This window comes from Zalophus californianus, chromosome 1 (assembly GCF_009762305.2).
Source record: "Zalophus californianus isolate mZalCal1 chromosome 1, mZalCal1.pri.v2, whole genome shotgun sequence".
In the NCBI taxonomy this organism is placed as follows: domain Eukaryota; kingdom Metazoa; phylum Chordata; class Mammalia; order Carnivora; family Otariidae; genus Zalophus; species Zalophus californianus.
This window is the reverse complement of record NC_045595.1, coordinates 19,825,826-19,846,707: the sequence shown is the minus strand read 5'-3', so window position 1 is coordinate 19,846,707 and position 20,882 is coordinate 19,825,826. Positions and strand designations below refer to the sequence as shown.

The following is a 20,882-nucleotide window of genomic DNA, read 5'->3' as shown; positions in this document are numbered from 1 at the left end:
GGTATTGGAACGGGGAAGCTGGCAGCAAAGATGGAGCCAAGGCGCAGACTCTCAGCTCGAGGTTGCCATAAACTGTGATCCACGGCACAATCGGGCCACTGCTCCTCCAGCAGGGACCCAACAAGTGGCAGATCTGGGGAGACTCCCCTTCCTCCCTGGGGAGGAGCAGTGCGGGAGCACTCCGCAGGGATCTGTTGGGTTCGGAGGCTCCACACGGAGGGTTACCAGAGATAGAAACGCTCAGTCATAGGCTGGGTGAGCACGGAGTGTGGCTGGAGACCAGGGAGACGGGAGTGACTGACTGCTTTTCTCTGGGGGCTCACCGAGGAGTGGGGCCCCAAGTTCTCAGTTTCTCCAGGGCGGAGATTGGGAGGCCGCCGTCTTCACTCTTGCACTCCAAAGCTGTATGGAAAGCTTGCCGGGAACAAAAGCTCCTGAGAGCAAACCCAAGCAGATTACTTAGCCCAGTCCGGCAAGGGCGGGGCAATTCCGCCTGTAGCAAAGACATTTGGGAACCTCGGCAACATGCCCTTCCCCCAGAAGATCAGCAAGAACAGCCAGCCAAGACCAAGTTTACTGATCAATGAGAACAGCTGAACTCCAGCGCTAGGGGAATACTGCACATAGAATTCATGGCTTTTTTACCATGATTCTTTACTTTTTTCAAAGTTAATTTTTTTAAACTTTTTTTTTAATTTTATTTTTTCCCTTTATGAACCAAAGTCTTATCAATCCTTTTAAAAAAATTTTTTTTATTTCTCATTTTTAGAGTCATATTCTATCCCTTCATAGTAGTTACCCTTATTTTTGGCATATATATATATATAAGTTGTTCTCTCTTTAAAATTTTGAGATACAGTTTCTTCTAACAGATCAAAATATACCCTAAGTCTCTAGTGTATGGATTTGTTCTGGTCTCAAGCATGATCACATTCTCTCCCTTTTTTCTTTTTTTTAAATCCTCTTCTTTCTTTTTTCAAAGAACTTATCAATTCCTTTTATAAAATTTTTTATAATTTTCATCTTTACAGTCATATTCCATCCCTTCATGGTATCAATGCTTATTTTGTACATATATAATTTTTCTTTCTTTAAAATTTTGGGAGGCACTTTCTACTGACAAACCAAAAATACACCCAAAATCTAGTGTGTGGCACTGACCTATGCACCAGCCTGATCATATTTGATCATATTCTGTTTATTTTTTGTTTTGTTCAATTTTGTTTTTATCTTTTTCTTTTTCGTTTTTCTTCCTCTCCCTTTCTTTTCCCTCAGTTTCAGGTCTTTACTGATTTGTTTAGAGTATATTTTCTGGGGATGCTGTTACCGAGCACTTAGTTCTCTCATTCATCTATTCTCCTCTGGACAAAATGACAAGATGGAAAAAATCACCGCAACAAAAAGAACAAGAGGTAGTACCGACTGCCAGGGACCTACTCAATATGGACATTAGTACAATGTCGGACCTAGAGTTCAGAATCATGATTTTAAAGATACTAGCTGGGCTTGAAAAAAGTGTGGAAGTTATTAGAGAAACCCTTTCTGAAGAAATAAAAGAACTAAAATCTGACCAAGTCGAAATCAAAAAGGCTATTAATGAAGTACAATAAAAAATGGAGGCTCTAACTGCTGAGATAAATGAGGCAGAAGAGAGAATCAGTGATATGGAAGACCAAATGATGGAAAATAAAGAAGCTGAGAAAAAGAGAGATAAACAACCACTGGATCATGAGAGCAGAATTCGAGAGATAAGCGATACCATAAGACAAAACAACATTAGAATAATTGGGATCCCGGAAGAAGGGGGGGGGGGCATAAGGTATACTGGAGCAAATTATAGCAGAAAACTTCCCTAATTTGGAGAAGGAAACAGGCATCAAAATCCAGGAGGCACAGAGAACCCCCCTCAAAATCAATAAAAATAGGTCAACACCCCAACATCTAATAGTAAAACTTACGAGTCTCAAGACAAAGAGAAAATCCTGAAAGCAGCTCGGGAGAAGAGAGCTGTAATGTACAATGGTAGAAAAATTAGATTGGCAACAGACCTATCCACAGAGACCTGGCAGGCCAGAAAGGATTGGCATGATATATTCAGAGCACAAAATGAGAAAAATATGCAGCCAAGAATACTATATCCAGCTAGGCTGTCATTGAAAATAGAAGGAGAGAGAAAAAGCTTCCAGGACAAACAAAACCTAAAGGAATTTGCAAACATAAAACCAGCCCTCCAAGAAATATTGAAAGGGGTCCTCTAAGCAAAGAGAGAACCGAAAAGCAACATAGACCAGAAAGGAACAGAGACAATATACAGTAACAGTCACCTTACAGGCAATACAATGGTACTAAATTCCTATCTTTCAATAGTTACCCTCAATGTAAATGGGCTAAATGCCCCAATCAAAAGACACAGGCTATAAGATTGGATAAGAAAACAAGATCCATCAATATGCTGTCTGCAAGAGACTCATTTTAGACCCAAAGACACCCACAGATTGAAAGTGAGGGGGTAGAAAACCATTTACCATGCTAATGGACACTAAAAGAAAGCTGGGGTGGCAATACTTCTATCAACAAATTAGATTTCAAACCAAAGATGGTAATAAGAGATGAGGAAGGACACTGATCCAAAAAATAGTAATGGAAGGAAAACTTCCAAACTCGTTTTATGGAGCCACCATTACCTTGATCCCAAAACCAGACAAAGACCCCATCAAAAAGGAGAATTACAGACCAATATCCTTGATGAACATGGATGCAAATATTCTCACCAAAATACTAGCCAATAGGATCCAACAGTAAATTAAAAGGATTATTCACCATGACCAAGTGGGATTTATCACTGGGCCGCAAGGTTGGTTCAACATGCGCAAACCAATCAACGTGATACAATACCTTAATAAAAGAAAGAACAAGAACCATAGGATCCTCTCAATAGATGCAGAAAAAGCATTTGACAAAGTACAGCATCCTTTCTTGAACAAAACTCTTCAGAGTATAGGAATAGAGGATACATACCTCAATATCATAAAAGCCACATATAAAAAACCTACAACGATTATCATTCTCAATGGGGAAAAGCTAAGAGCTTTTCCCCTAAGGTCAGGAATGCGGCAGGGATGTCCACTATCATCACTGCTATTCAACATAGTACCAGAAGCCCTAGCCATAGCAATCAGACAACAAAATGAAATAAAAGGCATCCAAATTGGCAAAGAAGTCAAACTCTCACTGTTTGCAGATGATATGATACTTTATGTGGAAAACCCAAAAGACTCCACCCCAAAACTGCTAGAACTCATACAGGAATTCAGTAAAGTGGCAGGATATAAAATCAATGCACAGAAATCAGTGGCATTCCTATATACCAACAAGACAGAAGAAAGAGAAGTTAAGGAGTCGATCCCATTTACAATGGCACCCAAAACCATAAGATACCTAGGAATAAATCTAGCCAAAGAGGCAAAGAATCTGTACTCAGAAAACTATAAAATACTCATGAACGAAATTGAGGAAGACACAAAGAAATGGAAAAACGTTCCATGCTCATGGATTGGAAGAACAAACATCGTGAAGATGTCAATGCTACCTAGAGCAATCTACACATTCAATGCAATCTCCATCAAAATATCATCCACTTTTTTCAAAGAAATGGAACAAATAATCCTAAAATTTATATGGAACCAGAAAAGACCCCGAAAAGCCAGAGGAATGTTGGAAAAGAAAAGCAAAGCTGGCAGCATCACAATTCCGGACTTCCAGCTCTATTACAAAGCTGTCATCATCAAGACAGTATGGTACTGGCACAAAAACAGACACATAGATCAATGGAACAGAATAGACAGCCCAGAAATGGACCCTCATCTCTACAATCAACTAATCTTTGACAAAGCAGGAAAGAATGTCCCATGGAAAAAAGGCAGTCTTTTCAACAGATGGTCTTGGGAAAATTGGACAGCCACATGCAGAAGAATGAAACTGGACCATTTCCTTATACCACACACAGAAATAGACTCAAAATGGTTGAAAGACCTAAATGTGAGACAGGAGTCCATCAAAATCCTAAAGGAGAACACAGGCAGCAACCTCTTCGACCTCAGCTGCACCAACTTCTTCCTCGAAAAATTACCAAAGGCAAGGGAAGCAAGGGCAAAAATGAATTACTGGGACTTCAACAAGATAAAAAGCTTTTGCACAGCAAAAGAAACAGTCCACAAAACCAAAAGACAACCGACAGAATGGGAGAATATATTTGCAAATGACATATCAGATAAAGGGCTAGTATCCAAAATCTATAAAGAACTTATCAAACTCAACACCCAAAGAACAAATGTTCCAATCAAGAAATTGGCAGAAGACATGAACAGACATTTTTCCAAAAAAGACATCCAAATGGACAACAGACATATGAGAAAGTGCTCAACATCGCTCGGCATCAGGGAAATCCAAATCAAAACCTCAATGAGATACCACCTCACACCAGTCAGAATGGCTAAAATTAAGTCAGGAAATGACGGATGTTGGCAGGGATGCGAAGAAAGGGGAATCCTCCTTTTCTGTTGGTGGGAATGCAAGCTGGTGCAACCACTCTGGAAAACAGTATGCAGGTTCCTCAAACAGTTGAAAATAGAGCTACCATACAATCCAGCAATTGCACTACTGGGTATTTATCCCAAAGATACAAATGTAGGCATCCGAAGGGGTACCTGCACCCCGATGTTTATAGCAGTAATGTCCACAATAGCCAAACTGTGGGAAGAGCAAGATGTCCATTGACAGATGAATGGATAAAGAAGATGTGGTATATATACACAATGGAATATTATGCAGCCATCAAAAGGAATGAGATCTTGCCATTTGCAATGACGTGGATGAACTGGAGGGTGTTATGCTGAACGAATTCAATCAGAGAAAGACATATATCATATGACCTCACTGATATGAGGAATTCTTAATCTCAGGAAAGGAACTGAGGGTTGCTGGAGTGGGGGTGGTGAGAGAGATGGGGTGGCTGGGTGATAGACATTGGGGAGGGTTTGTGCTATGGTGAGCGCTATGAATTGTGCAAGACTGTTGAATCACAGATCTGTACCTCTGAAACAAATAATGCAATATATGTTAAGAAAAAAGAAAAAGAAGAAGATATCAGCAGGGGAAGAATGAAGGGGGGGAAATCAGGGGGAGACGAACCATGAGAGACGATTGACTCTGAAAAACAAACAGGTTTCTAGAGAGGAGGGGGTGGTAGGATGGGTTAGCCTGGTGATGGGTATTAAAGAGGGCACATTCTGCATGGAGCAGTGGGTGTTATACACAGACAATGAATCATGGAACACTACATCAAAAACTAATGATGTAATGTATGGTGATTAACATAACAATAAAAAATTTTTTAAAAACTTAAGTGAGATAGAAAAATTCCAAGAACAAAGAAATTATCAAAAATAACCCCAAGAATCCTGAATGATTCAGAAATCATTAGAGAAATAGAATCAGTAATTTAAAAAATCATCTCATGAAGAAAACACTATCCTAAAGGTAGTTCTATCAAATATTCAAGAAACAGGTAATCACAATATTACATAAAAATTTTTAGAAACTAAAAAGAGAGAAAACTCTCCAATTCATTTTATGATGTCAGTATGATCTTGATACCAAAACCAGACCAAGTCCACTGGAGAAAGGAAAATTATAGACCAGTCTCACTCCTGAACATGGGAAAAAAAAAAAAGGAATTAACCTTAATGTCAACCAACAGTGGAATGGATAAATATGGCATAATCATATGGAATACTATATAATCATGAAATGAATAACTACTAATATAACAAAAAATACAACATGAATAAATGTGAAAACATACCATTAAGAGATAAAATAAAAGGGAGTTGTAGAAAAGTTTGTACACAGTAATTTTACCATATAAACACCTGTATAAGCGTATATCATTTAGGATTACATAGATATTATAATATACACACCCACATATTTTTTTAAGATTTTATTTATTTATTTGAGAGAGAGAGACAGCGAGAGAAGGAACACAAGCAGGGGAGTGGGAGAGGGAGAAGCAGGCTGAGCAGAGAGCCCGATGCAGTACTTGATTCCAGGACCCTGGGATCATGACATGAGCCAAAGGCAGATGCCCAACGACTGAGCCACCCAGGCTCCCCAAAATATTTTTAAAATATACTTTTATATAACATATACAGAATCTAAAAAAAGAATAATTTACAGAAGCAGAGAGTAGATCAGTGGTATCAAAGGCTGACGAAATGGAAGATGTTGCTGAAAGGGTACAAAGTTGCAGTTACATAGGATGAATAATCCAGAGATCTAATATACAGGCATGATGACTATACTTAATAACACTGCACTGATGACTAAAAATATACTGAGAGAATACATTTCAGGGACAGTCATCACACACAAAGAATGGTAACTATGTGAAGAGGTGACATGTTAATGAGGTTGCCTCTAGTACTTATTTCACCAACTATGTATGTATTGGATCATCACGTTGCACTCCTTAAATTATACACAATCTTCATTTTAAATATATAAATAATGAAAAAAATTAATTGACTATATCTGTCTGGTCAGTTATTGTCTCTATTCCACTGATGTATATGCCTATCCTTTTGTCAATACCTTTTGTCTTGATTACTATACTTCATAGTTAGTCTTGAAATCACATATACAAAGACCTCCAACTTGGTTCTCCCTCAAGTTTTCTTTGGATACTCCAGCCATTTATGTTTCCATATATATATTGTAGAATAAACATAATCAATTTCTGCCAAAATATGCCCACTGAAATTCTGCTTCTTACTTACTGTGTTGATGCATGTATTAATTTTGGAGTGAATGGACATCTTAACAAAATTGAGTTTCCCACTCCTCGAGCATGACATCTTGCTCCATTTATTTAGGTCTTCTTTAATCTTTCAGTAATATTTTGTAGTTTTTAGTAGACAAATGTTACACATATTTCATTAAATTGACCTACTGCTAACCAAACATGTTTCACAGTTTCTTAGCATATCTTGCATGTGGGTGGTAGTGGGAGCAGTCCTGGGCCTTAAAATAGGATGTAAGTGTATGTAAGGCAGAAATAGTCCAATTTTAACATTCTGTTTCCATACAACTATCCTGATGTTATATTATTTTATTACAATTATTCCCCAATGATGATATAAAAGTAATCTAGGAACCTAATTTATCTTTTCTTTTGCAAATACTTTCAAAAAGAACACTGAAATGAAAATGCACTTCACAAAGAAAATTTAGCCAATTAAAAAAGGCAATATAAAATAAAATGAAATAATATCTACTACTTAGGTTATCTTTCCTTTAGTTATCATGTCTTCATGGAGTCTATAACTTTTCCAAACAAATGTAAGTTGAATATGTCTGCTATAAAAGCTATGTATTATAAGATTAAAATACTCGTCAGTGAAATTTAAATCTAAAAGAAAAAGTAAATTTAAAATATGCATTTGTATATAAACAATTTAAAAATATTTTTCTTTCCATTTCAACAGATACAGACAATAATGAAGGCAGGTCCACTGTTTTACAGAAAAACAAATAAAACTAGTGAATTAAAAGTAGTGGTAATCAGTCATATAGTGAGTCAATTCACTCTTCCTTCAGTGATACCTCATAAATCAATTAGATTTGTGTTTGTCTGCATTTTATAAACCTGATAAAAGGATTTAACCAAATAGAGAATTAGTTTTTCACATAACAAAAAATTCCAAAGTAGTCTACGGCTTTTACAGTGATTGTACAGTGTCAGCAATATCTTAGATATCTTCTATTTTTGTGTTCTGCAATCCTTGGAAGGTGATTTTTAACCTCATAAATGCCATCTCCTAGTAATAAGATGGCAGCTCCAGCATATAACGATGTAGTAAATTCACTTGTTATAAGATTTACAATGGCTTTTCCAGAAACCACTTTGTAGAAACTTCTGCTTATAGCTCATGACCAGAAATTCATCACACCATCTCTCCTAGCTTCAAGGGAGTCTAAAAAGGTAGGTACTTTAGCTGTACACACTGCAAATCTAAACTGTTTGGGGCTCTTTTAATAAGGAAAAAGAGGAATGGAGATACTGGATAGCCACAAGGATGCCTGCCAAAATATTATCTTAGATTATAAACCTAGCTATAATAAAATATACTAAAAGTTATCTTCAATTGAAAATACCAGCCTTAAAAGTCATTAAAGCACTGATTTACAGAATATACTTGGAAAGAAAATCTTTTAAAACTATCACTTTGTTATGTACAAAATATATTTGAATAGGCAGCAAGAGAAAGAGCTTGCGCTTCTAAAGATTAGTATTTTTAGGATAAGGTGGGATGGAGGCTAGCATATCTTTGTAAAAATGTAGGACTAAAGAAGATAGAAGACTTGCTTTAGGAACAGACTCCTACAACAGTAAATATCATTCCTATTAAATAACAACAAAAATGAAATAATGAGTAAGCATTTAATCAAGCATTTAAAAATGTGCCAGGTACCATTCTAAACTTTCATACCATTTAAGCGACATGACAACCCTAGGAGGTAGACACCAGTATTATCTCCTAGGAAAAAACTAAGAGGCACAAAATCACACAGCTACCAAGTTGTAGCATCAGAATTTGAACTCAGGGAGTATCGCTCCAGAGCCCATGTACTTAGTCACTATAAAATGTTTCTCTGCTGAATTCCTCTCACTGGACCCAAAAGATATGATGATGTAAGCAAACCAATGTATGTTTGTAAACCTGGCAAATCAATGTTCTTAGGATGACCATAAAAATGGATTTTATATCTTCTGTTCTTTACATGGACCCCAACATGACATGCCACCTTCAATTTACAAATTTAATCTTCCAAAGATTAGAAAGACATTATACAGCAGAATTTAGAGAGCTGTGCCTTATTTCTAATAGAATCTAGGAAATGTTCATTTCTTAGGGATTCCTGAAAAAAATTTAAAAACCTCTTATTCAATACAAAGTAGAACTGTTATAAAGCATATCTTTAATCTCTATGTTCTATTAGAAATGTGTGTTAGTATCTTCCTATAACATGAAAATATTGCTGTGTTAAGGTATATTCTATCAAAAAGGAAAAGTAAACTACAGGGTAAACTTCATTACAGATACTCAAATAAATGTGAGTTTTTAATGTGAAAGCAAAAATTCTAATATCATGTCATCCTAAAATAGTACAAATAAATGACTAAAACAATTTAGCTACAATTATAAAATGCTGCAGTTATACACTTGAGGGAAAATTCATAATCCAAAATTAATGCAAATACACATCATTTTATATTTAATTCATAGTGTCTTTTTTTTTTTAAGTAGGCTCTGTGCCCAACATAAGCCTTGAACTCACAACCCTAAGATCAAGAGTCACATGCTATACTGAGCCAGACAGGCACCCCTATAGTGTCACCTTAACAGAAAGTATAATTGGTTGTTAAACCCACTCATAGAACAAGACAGGGAACAACAAATGTTGGCGAGGATGTGGAGAAAGGGGAACCTTCTTACACTGCTGGTGGGAATGCAAACTGGTACAGCCACTCCGGAAAACAGTATGGAGGTTCCTCAGGATGTTAAAAATGGAACTACCCTATGACCCAGCAATTGCATTACTGGGTATTTACCCCAAAGATAAAGGTGTAGTGAAAAGAAGGAGCACATGCACCCCAATGTTCATAGCAGCAAGGTCCACAATAGCCAAACTGTGGAAACAGCTGGGATGCACGTCAACAGACAAATGGATAAAAAAGATGTGGTCCATATACACGATGGAATATTACTCAGCCATCAGAAAGGATGAATACCTACCATTGACATCAACATGGGTGGAACTGGAGAGTATTATGCCAGTGAAATAAGTCAATCAGAGAAACACAATTATCATATGGTTTCACTCAGATGTGGGACATAAGGGATAGCGCAGAGCACAATAAGGTAGGGGGGGAATACTGAATGGGAAGAAATCAGAGAGGGAGACAAACCATATGAGACTTTGACTCTGGAAAACAAACTGAGGGTTGTGAAAAGGGAGGTGGGTGGGGGGATGGGGTAACTGGGTGATGGGCATTAAAGAGGGCACGTGATATGATGAGCACTGGGTATTATACTGAACTAATGAATCACTGAACATTATATCAAACACTAATGATGTACTATACCTTGGCTAATTGAGCACTGGGTGTTATATGCAAATAATGAATCATGGAACACTACATCAAAAACTAATAAATAATGTACTATATGGTGACTAACATAACATAGTAAAATAAATAAATAAATAAATTTAAATAAAGAAAATGAAACAACTATATATAGTTTTTTGATGAAGATTTCTTAGTTGTTGGAAATTTTTCTTTTTTCCATTGCTGTGATAACTCTAAAAATGAAGAATAAAGATAACTCTAATATATTTATTTTCTAGTTTTATTAATAATTGACTTCAATTTTTATCTTGGCAAAAAGAGAAAGATACCTCTGTGTATGATTTCTTTCTAAGATTTTTTTTTTATTTTTGAGAGAGAGAGCAAGCACGCACAGAGGGACAGGAAGAAGCAGACTCCCCACTGAGCAGAGAGCCCATGTGGGGCTCCATCCCAGGACCCTGGGATCATGACCAACTGACACCTAACCAACTGAGCAGACACCTAACCAACTGACACCCAGGCGACCCCATGTGTGATTTCTAATGTGCTTTTGTTTAAAAAACCCAAAAAGTACTTGTAGCATAAATATTTAAAATTTCACAATCATGTTTTTGACAGGAATGAGTAATGATGTCACCATTTTCCATAAATGATGGTTTTCATATCAAAATAAGGTTACTGGAATGAGAAATTAAGGTTTTAACTGCCTCAGAAGGATGGAGGTTTTTCTATCCTGGCTCAGGTATACATACTCTTATCCAAGCACTCCATTATACCTCATTACACAAATGAAGTCCATTTCATTGAGTCTATTTATTTCTCTACAGAGAGAAGCTTCTTAAGTGATGAAACTCCTATCATTCTAAATATCACCTATATCAGAAAATATATGTCAATTATGTATACCTGGAGAGACATATAATTCATATCAAAAACAAGATAATATAATCAACACTGATTTAGTGCTTGAAGCTTTATATGCAATTTTATTTCATCTCTAACAACTCTCTGAAATAATTTTTGTGTATAAATGGGTAATATAAATCTACGATTTAATAAGAAGCCTAACATAGAAGATGAAAGGCTCAGATTTAAGACCATGTCCAAAGCCCTTTCTCTACAATTTAATATATACTTGCTGATACTGTGATAAAAACTAAACACAGCAAATTAACTAGTATAATCTCCTACCTTAATCTCTTGTATATGTTATCTTTTTCACTTAACACTGGTAGTAGTATTTCACGATATCATTATTTATTTCAACAAAAGTTTTATTTTTCCTAATACTAATATATAATAACAATTCAAAATTTTTAAAATTGACCAGAAAAAGAATCTAACATCTTGGCCCCTCAATTAATCTTCATTAAAATTATGGTGCATTTTCTTTGTGTGTTTTCCAAATATATTTTCATAATGCAGGTGAGATTATACTTTATAATTTCTACATAAATTCACTTTATTATATAATATATAATATACTATGTAATGTAAGCATTAATATATATATTATATTAAATAATAGTATATAATATACTATTTAATGTAAGCACTAACACATCTATATCTTAACTGGACAACAGCTGGCACATTTGAATAAGTAAATTTATTTTTGCTACTGCAAATACTACTTCCATGTAAATATTTATGAAATAGTCACTCCATTCTCATATTTAACATTATTATCTTAAAACAAATTCCCAGAATTAGAATTACTTTTATTACTTAAAAGTCTGAAGAATTTTAAGGCTTTTACTAAATTATTTTTCAGATGTGCTTAATTAAAACTTGATATCCACCAGCAAGTATTTTCACTTCCTTTTTTTTTTTTTCTTAATGGAACTGGAGGGGATTATGCTAAGTGAAGAAAGTCAAGCAGAGAAAGACAATCATATGGTTTCTCTCATATGTGGAACATAAGGAATACCGCGGAGGACCACAGGGGAAGGGAGGGAAAACAGAATGGGAAAAGATCAGAGAGGGAGACAAATCATAAAAGACTCTGGACCCCAGGAAACAAACTGAGAGTTACAGAAGGGAGGGGAATGGGGGGATGGGGTAACTGGGTGATGAGTATTGAGGAGGGCACGTGTTGTGATAAGCACTGGGTGTTATACACAACTAATGAATAGTTGAATGCTACATTGAAACCTAATGATGTACTATATGTTGACTAACTGAATATATTAAAAAAATAAAAATAAAAATAAATTTCACTTTCTTGCCTGTTAATTTGAAGGAGAATATCTGGGAATGGTTAGGGTTATCTCATTATGTCACTCATTTAATTTACATCTCTTACTAGTGAGACTGGGTATTTCCTTAATGTATTGTTTTGTGAATGGCTTGTCTGTATCTTTGCTGATTATCTACTGGTATTCTTACTGGTTTTCCTATTGATTTTTATGTACTCTATATACAAAAAGATGTTAAATATGTTGAGACTTGTTTCTCAGCTTACTCGTCTTTTATTTTTCTTTTGTTTTCAGCATCAGATAAATTAGACTTTAAAAGTTAACCTCGATTCATTCTGGTTCTTAAGTATACTCTTTCTCAGAGGACAGCCAGGTAGTTACTTTGCTCTTAGTAAAGTTAGATTAAGAAGAACTATATGGCTTGAAATTAAGTAGGAAAAACAAAAGGATAATGTTTAGCTCTCTTATTGATTTTAGTAATATAACAAACTTTTATTCTCTCCCAGTAGAAAGAGTTATTTGAAGATGTGTATTCATTTGTTTTGAATTTCACTGGCTACATGACTGACCTCCTACATTCATAATAGAATAACAATCATTTGACACTTATCATATTAACAATACTTTTATATTTTTAAAAAATTTTTTTTATTTGTCAAAGAGAGAGCAAGCACAAACAGGGGTACAAGCAGGCAGAGGGAGAAGCAGACTCCCCTCTGAGCAGGGAGCCTGCCTCTCGGGACTCAATCATGACCTGAGGCGAAGGCAGTCATTTAACCGACTTAGCCACCCAGGCGTCCCAACAATACTTTTAAAAGAATTAACCAGTAACACTGCAATTTGTTAAAATGGCAAAGAAAGGCAACATTCCAACATTCCATTCATCAGAAGGTAAATTTAAAAATTACCATGACAATTTCAAACTTTAGGTATAAAATATTTTAAAAAATATTGTTTGCAGTTGTCCTCTTTCCAACACAAGCCTCCCACTTTCAAGTTTTTCCATGTCTCTAGAAAATCAGTGAGTATACTGGCCTCAAAGCACACCTGAAAGATTTTTTCAAATTTTAAATGTTCTAAGATATTGCATCAAATAGCAGCTCTAATTTATTCAGAACATTACTGATCCTGAGTCTTTGACTGTAGAGCCACCATACCAAATCCAGAATGCCTGTGCTCACTTGAAAAAGAAATAAATGTGTATTTTGTTTAAAACACCATTATTTTTTTTCAAGTTTTTATTTAAATTTAGGTTAACATATAGTGTAATATTGGTTTCAGGTGTAGAATTTAGTGATTCAGCCCTTCCATACAACACCTGGTGCTCATCACAAGTGCACTGCTTAATCCCCATCACCTATTTAACTCATTCCCCCAACCCACCTCCCATCCAGTAACCATCAGTTTGTTCTCTATAGCTTTGTTTCTTAAATTCCACATATGAATGAAATCATATGGTATTTGTCTTTCTCTTATTTTGCTTAGTATAATACTTTCTAGCTCCATCCATGTCATTGCAAATGGCAAGATTTCATTTTTCTGATTGCTGAGTAATATTCCATTGTATGTAGATACCACATCTTCTTTATCCATTCATCAGTCAATGGACATTTGGGCTCTCTCCATAGTTTGGCTATTGTTGATAGTGCTGCTATAAACATCAGGGTGCATATACCCCTTTGAATCAGTATTTTTGTATCCTTTGGGTAAATACCTAGTACTGTAATTGCTGGATCATAGGGTACTTCTATTTTTAACTTTTTGAGGCACCTCCATACTATTTTGCAGAGTGGCTGCACTAGCTTGCGTTCCTACCAAGAGTGCACGAGGCTTCCCCTTTCTCTGCATCCTTGTTTCTTGTGTTGTTGATTTTAGCCATTCTGACTGGTGTGAGGTGATATTTCACTGTAGTTTTGACTTGTATTTTCCTGGTGATGGGTTTTGAGCATCTCTTTGTGTGTCTGTCGGCCATCTATATGTCTTCTTTAGAAAAATGTCTATTCATGTCTTCTGCTCATCTTTTAATTGTGTTATTCATTTTTGGGGTGTTGATTTTTAAGTTTTTATATATGTTGGATACTAATCCTTTACCAGATATGCAATTTGCAAATATCTTCTCCCAATCCATAGGTTGCCTTTTGTTGATTGTTTCCTTTGCTGTGCAGAAGCTTTTCATTTTGATGAAATCTCAATACTTTATTTTTGCTTTTGTTTCCCTTGTCTCAGGAGACGTATCTAGAAAGAAGTTGCTATGGCCAATGTCAAAGAGGTTATTGCCTGTGTTCTTCTCTAGGATTTTTATGGTTTCATGTCTCATATTTAGGTCTTTAATCAAATAGTATTGTTTTAAAAATTTGGTTTCCAATTATTCATTGCTAATATATGGCAATATAATTAATTAATTGACTAAAAGAAAGAGTATTTTGAGTTGCTATCCTATAACTGCAAACTTAAATGTTTTAGGAGTATCTTTTGTACACTCTAGTGGGTTTTGTTGTAGATTCTTTGGGATTTCCTATGTAGCCAATTCTGACTGGTGTGAGGTGATATTTCACTGTAGTTTTGATTTGTATTTTCTGCAAATAGGTCTGGTCTGCAAATAGGACCAGCTTTTTCTCTTCATTCTGTATGTCCCTTCTTCCTTTTTTTTTGCCTTACTGCACTGGTTAAGTCTTCCAGTACTAACCTGAATAAACCTGTTAAAAGCAGACATCCTCAACCTTGCTCCCCAAAGCAGACAGTCACCATTAAGTATGACATTCGCTGTAGGTTTTCATAAATGCCCTTTCTCAGGGTGAAAAAGCCCCCTTTATTCCTAGTTTGCTAAGAGGTTTTTTTTTTTAAGATTTATTTATTTGACAGAGAGAGACACAGTGAGAGAGGGAACACAAGCAGGGGGAGTGGGAGAGGGAGAAGCAGGTTTCCTGCATAGCAGGGAGCCCAGTGCAGGGCTCGATCCCAGGACCCTGGGATCATGACCTGAGCCGAAGGCAGATGCTTAACAACTGAGCCACCCAGGCGCCCCTTGCTGAGAGTTTTTATCATGAAAGAGTGTTGGATTTTCTCAAATGCTTTTTCTGACAATGATATGATCTCTTGGTTTTTCTTCTTTAGACTGTTGGTAGAATTTACCAGTGGAACCGTCTGGGCCTAGTCATTTCTTTTTTGAAAGGACTTTCATAAATTTACTTTAATAGCTGTTGGATATTAAGATTACCAATTTTATCTTGGGTGAATTTTGGTGATTTTGTGATTTTCAAGGATTTGTTTTATTCATGTAGATATTCTCACTTACATATGATAGTATTCTTTTATTACCCATTTAATGTCTGTGGCATCTACAGTGAGTCTCTTTCTTTAGTCCCAGTATATCGGTAATTATTATTTTCTCTCATTTTCTTTGTCAGTCTTGGTAGATGTTCATTAATTTTAATTGATATTTTTAAAAACCGGCTTTTGGTTTGATTTTTTTCTCTCATTTTTCTATTTTTAATCTCATTAATTTCTGCTCTATTTTTTCCTGCATTCTGCTTACTTGGGTTTATCTTTTTTTTAGATTCTTGAAGTAGGAGCTGAAATTATTGATTTGACATCATGTTTTTTTTCTATTATATGCACTTAATGTTATAAATGTCCCCTCAGCACTGCTTTAAATGCATCCCACACATTTTATTTTTTTTTTTTAGAAGATTTTATTTATTTGAGAGAGAGAGAATGAGAGAGAGAGAGCACATGGGAGGGGGGAAGGTCAGAGGGAGAAGCAGACTCTCTGCTGAGCAGGGAGCCCGATGCAGGACTCAATCCTGGGACTCCAGGATCATGACCTGAGCCAAAGGCAGTCGCTTAACCAACTGAGCCACTCAGGCGCCCCTGCATCCCACACATTTTAATACATTAAGTTTTCATTTACATTCAACATATTTTTTATTTCTTGAGACTTCCTCTTTGATCCATGGATTATTTAAGTGTTAATTTTTTTAAAATTTTTATTGTTATGCTAATCACCATACATTACATCATTAGTTTTTGGTGTAGTGTTCCATGATTCATTGTTAGTGCATAACACCCAGTGCTCCATGCAGAACGTGCCCTCTTTAATACCCATCACCAGGCTAACCCATCCTCCCATACTCCTCCCCTCCAGAACCCTGTTTGTTTTGTAGAGTCCATCATCTCTCATGGTTCGTCTCCCCCTCCAATTTGCCCCCCTTCATTATTCCCCTCCTGCTATCTTTTTTTTTTTAACATATATTGTATTATTTGTTTCATAGGTACAGATCTGTGATTCAACAGTCTTGCACAATTCACAGTGTGTTAATTTCTAAGTGCTTCAATATTTTCCTGTTGTCTTTCTGTTATTGATTTCCAGTTTGTTTCCGTTATTGTCAAGATATCCTTTGTATGACATGAGTTATTGCAAATTTGTCAGTTTTTCTATGACCCAAGATATTGTCAGTCTTGGTGAATGTTCCATGTATGCTTGAAAAAAATCTGTATTCTAATTTAACTGGATGAAACATTCTAAAACTTTCAATTAGATCCTGATGTTGACGGCATTGTTCTGTTCTTAACTATCCATGCTGACTTTTGTCAAGTGGTTGTAATCAATTACTAGGGGTAAGGGTTATAAATCCCCAAATATAACAGATGATTTCCCCATTTTCTCTATTCAGTCCTTTCGGGTTTTACTCCACTTATTTTGCAGCTGTTTTTTGGTGCATGCATATTTAAAATTGTTATGTCTTCTGGGGAATTGATCTTCTTACCATTTTGTGATGTCCCTTTGTCTCTGGTTGTTTTCTTTATTCTGATGTCAATTTTTTTCTTATACTAATATAATTTTTTAAAGATTCTGTTTATCTATTAGAGAGAGACAAAACATGTACAAGCATGGGAGAGGGGCAGAAGGAGAGGGAGAGAGAGAATCTCAAGCAGACTCCCTGCATGGAGCTCGATGCAGGGCTCAATCTCACAACCCTGAGATCATTACCTGAGCTGAAATCAAGAGTCGAACATTTAACCAACTGAACCACCCAGGCACCCCACTTATAGTAACACAATTATTTTTATTTTTATTTATTTAAGGAAGAAATAATCCATAATTAATATAATAATCTCTTTTTAATATAGCTATTCAAGCTTTCTTTTGATTAGTATTTGCATGGTATATATTTTTCTTTTTACCTCCTGTGTTATTATATATGAAGTGAGTTTCTTACAGACACCACACAGTTAAGTCCTTTTTATTTATCAACTCTGCCAATTTCTATCTTTTTATTATTCATATGTTAGGATTTACATCCACCATTTTAGTATTTGTTCCCTGTTTCACCTTCCTCCGTTTTCCCTTTCTTAATTTCTTATAAGGTTACTTGAACATTTTTAGTATTCCAATTTGGTTTATTTATAGTATTTTTATTATATTGCTTTGTGCAATGTTTTTAATGATCGCTATAGAGATTATAATATACATAAATTATTATTAGTCTACTAGTATGAACATCTTACCACTTGAAATAGAATGCAGATACCTTACTATAATAATATACATAAATTATTATTAGTCTACTAGTATGAACATCTTACCACTTGAAATAGAATGCAGATACCTTACTATAATTTATGTCCCTTTCCCTTACCACTTTAGATACATCTTTCTTAAATATAACTTCTATATACATTGAGAACTATATCAGTGTTATAATTTTTGCTTTGTATCCTCAAAGACAATTTTAAAAACTAAAGAGAATTTATCCCTTCCTTTACTTTCTTCACTCCTATGTTCCAAGTATCTTTTTCATTATCTCTTCCTTTGTGTCTGATGAACTTCCTTTACAATTACTATTTTAGAACCAATCTGCTGGCAACAAATTTTCTTAGCTTTCCTTTATCTTTATTTCTCCTTCATTCCTGAAGTATATTTCTCCTGGATATAAAAATCTGAGGTATCATCAGGTTTTTTCTTTCAGGGGTCAAAAAATGTTCGGCCACCTTCTTGTGTCTTCCATAGTTTCTTATGAGAAATTTGCTGTCATTCAAACTGCCATTTCCCTAATGGTAATGTGCCATTTCCCTTTCAAGATTTTTTCTTTAGTGAGTAGGGGGATGGGTCAAATAGGTGAAGGGGATTAAGAGTGCACTTATCTAGACACTTTTCCAAAGAAGACATCCAGATGGCCAACAGACACATGAAAAGAGGCTCAACATCACTCATCATCAAGGAAATACAAATCGAAACCACAATAAGATACCACCTCACACTGTCAGAATGGCTAAAATTAACAACATAAGAAACAATAGGTGTTGGCAAGGCTGCAGAGAAAGGGGAACCTTCTTGCACTGTTGGTGGGAATGCAAACTGGTACAACCACTCTGGAGAACAGTTTGGAGGTTCCTTAAAAAGTTAAAAATAGAAGTACCCTATGATCCAGCAATTGCACTACTAGGTATTTACCCAAAGGATACAAAAATACTGATTCAGAGGGGTACATACACTCTGATGTTTACAGCAGCACTATCAACAACAGCCACACTATGGAGAGAGCCCACATGTCCATCGACTGATGAACTGATAAAGGAGATACGGTGTATATGTGTGTGTACATACACACAACCCAGACACACACAGACATACACACACACACACACACACACACACACACATATATATAATGGAATATTACTCAGCCATCAAAAAGAATGAAATATTGCCATTTGCAATGACATGGATGGAGCTAGAGTGTATTATGTTAAGCGAAGTATGTTAGTCAGAGAAAGACAAATACCATATGATCTCACTCATATGTGGAATTTAAGAAAGAAAACAGATGGACATATAGGAAGGGGGAAAGGAAAAAAAGGAGAGAGGGAAACAAGCCATAAGAGACTCTTAATGACAGAGAACAAAATGAGAGTTAATGGAGGGAGGGAGGTGGGAGATGGGCTAGATGGGTGATGGGTATTAAAGAGGGCACTTGTCATGATGAGCACTAGGTGTTGTATGTAAGTGATGAATTCTACTCCAGAAACCAATATTGCACTCTATGTTAGTTGAGTAAAATTTAAAGAAATTTTTTTAAAACATGAAAAAAAGAGTGTACTCATGATAAGCACTGAGTAATGTATAGAATTGTTGCATCACTATCTTATACACCTGAAAATAATCTAATACTGTATATTAATTTGGAATTTAAAAATATATAAAAATTTTAATATACATATATATGTATTTTAAATACAAAAATACAACAGTGCATATAAAGATTTTTTCTTTTGCTTTAATTTTCAGAAGTTTAACAATAATTTGTGTACGGATTTCTTTAGGTTTATCCTGTTTGGAGTTCACTCAGCTTCTTGAGTCTGTAGACTTATGTCTTTTGCAAATTTGGGGAATTTTTTTTTAAAGATTTTATTTATTTATTTGAGAGAGATAGAGAAAGTGAGAAACAGCATAAGAGAGGAGAGGGTCAGAGGGAGAAGCAGGCTCCCCACTGAGCTGGGAGCCCAACGTGGGACTCAATCCCAGGACTGCAGGATCATGACCTGAGCCTAAGGCAGCCGCTCATCTAACCGAGCCACCCAGGTGCCCCCAAATTTGGGAATTTTAAGCCATTATTTCTTCAAAAATTTTTTAGGTCCACATTCTATCCTTTCCATCTAGTACTCTAATGCCTAAATGTTAGATCTTTTGTTATTGTCCCACGGGTCTCCTAGGCAAAGCTTACTTTTCCATGTAGTTTCTCTCCGTTATTCAGATTGGATAATTTCTATTGATCCATCTTTAAATTCACTAATTCCTTCCTCTGTTCTTTCCGTTCTGCTATTGAGCCTACCCAGTTATTTTTAAATTTTGGTTACTATATTTTTCAGTTCTAAAATTTTCATTTGATTCTTTATGTTTTCTACTTCTATTGCTGCAGTTTCCTATGTTTTCATTTGGTGGAACAATTTTACAAAAACAGCTTTAAGATCCTTGCTGATGATTCCAACATCTGTATCATTTCAAAGTTGGCATCTATTGATTATCTTACCTTATTAAATTTGAGATTTTCCTGATTTTTCATATGTGAAGTAAATTTGGTCTGTACACCGGACATTTTAAGTATTATCCTATGACATTCTGATTCCTATTTAAATCTTCTGTTGTAGCAGGTGATCAATCTGCTTAAGTTAAAAAGGCAAACCTAGGCTTACTTTTGTGGGCTGTGATTTAAATGTCAATTTAGTATATCAAGTCTTTCCAGTGCTCTTCTGGTTTCCCCCATTAGTGTGTTACCTAGATAGCAGAACTCCACTTCACTTATACTCAGCATGGATTTGGGTGGGGAGAAGCACTGCCTCATTTCAGCAGGGCAAGGATGAAAAACAGGGTACTGTTCACATCGTGTACTAGAGAGGGGCACTGTCTCATTAATGGGGAGAGGGTGAGAGTCAGTCCTGCCTACAGGCTCAGTTGGAGACGGACCCACTCATTATTACAAGGGAAGTGGAAA

The 20,882-nt window shown here is 35.7% G+C and overlaps 1 protein-coding gene across 7 annotated transcripts in view; it reads right to left on the bottom strand.

The window, feature by feature from the left end:
• The window catches only part of DOCK3 (dedicator of cytokinesis 3), a 509,358-nt gene that overhangs the window by 267,926 nt on the left and 220,550 nt on the right, over window positions 1-20,882 (bottom strand). The window lies entirely within an intron of this gene.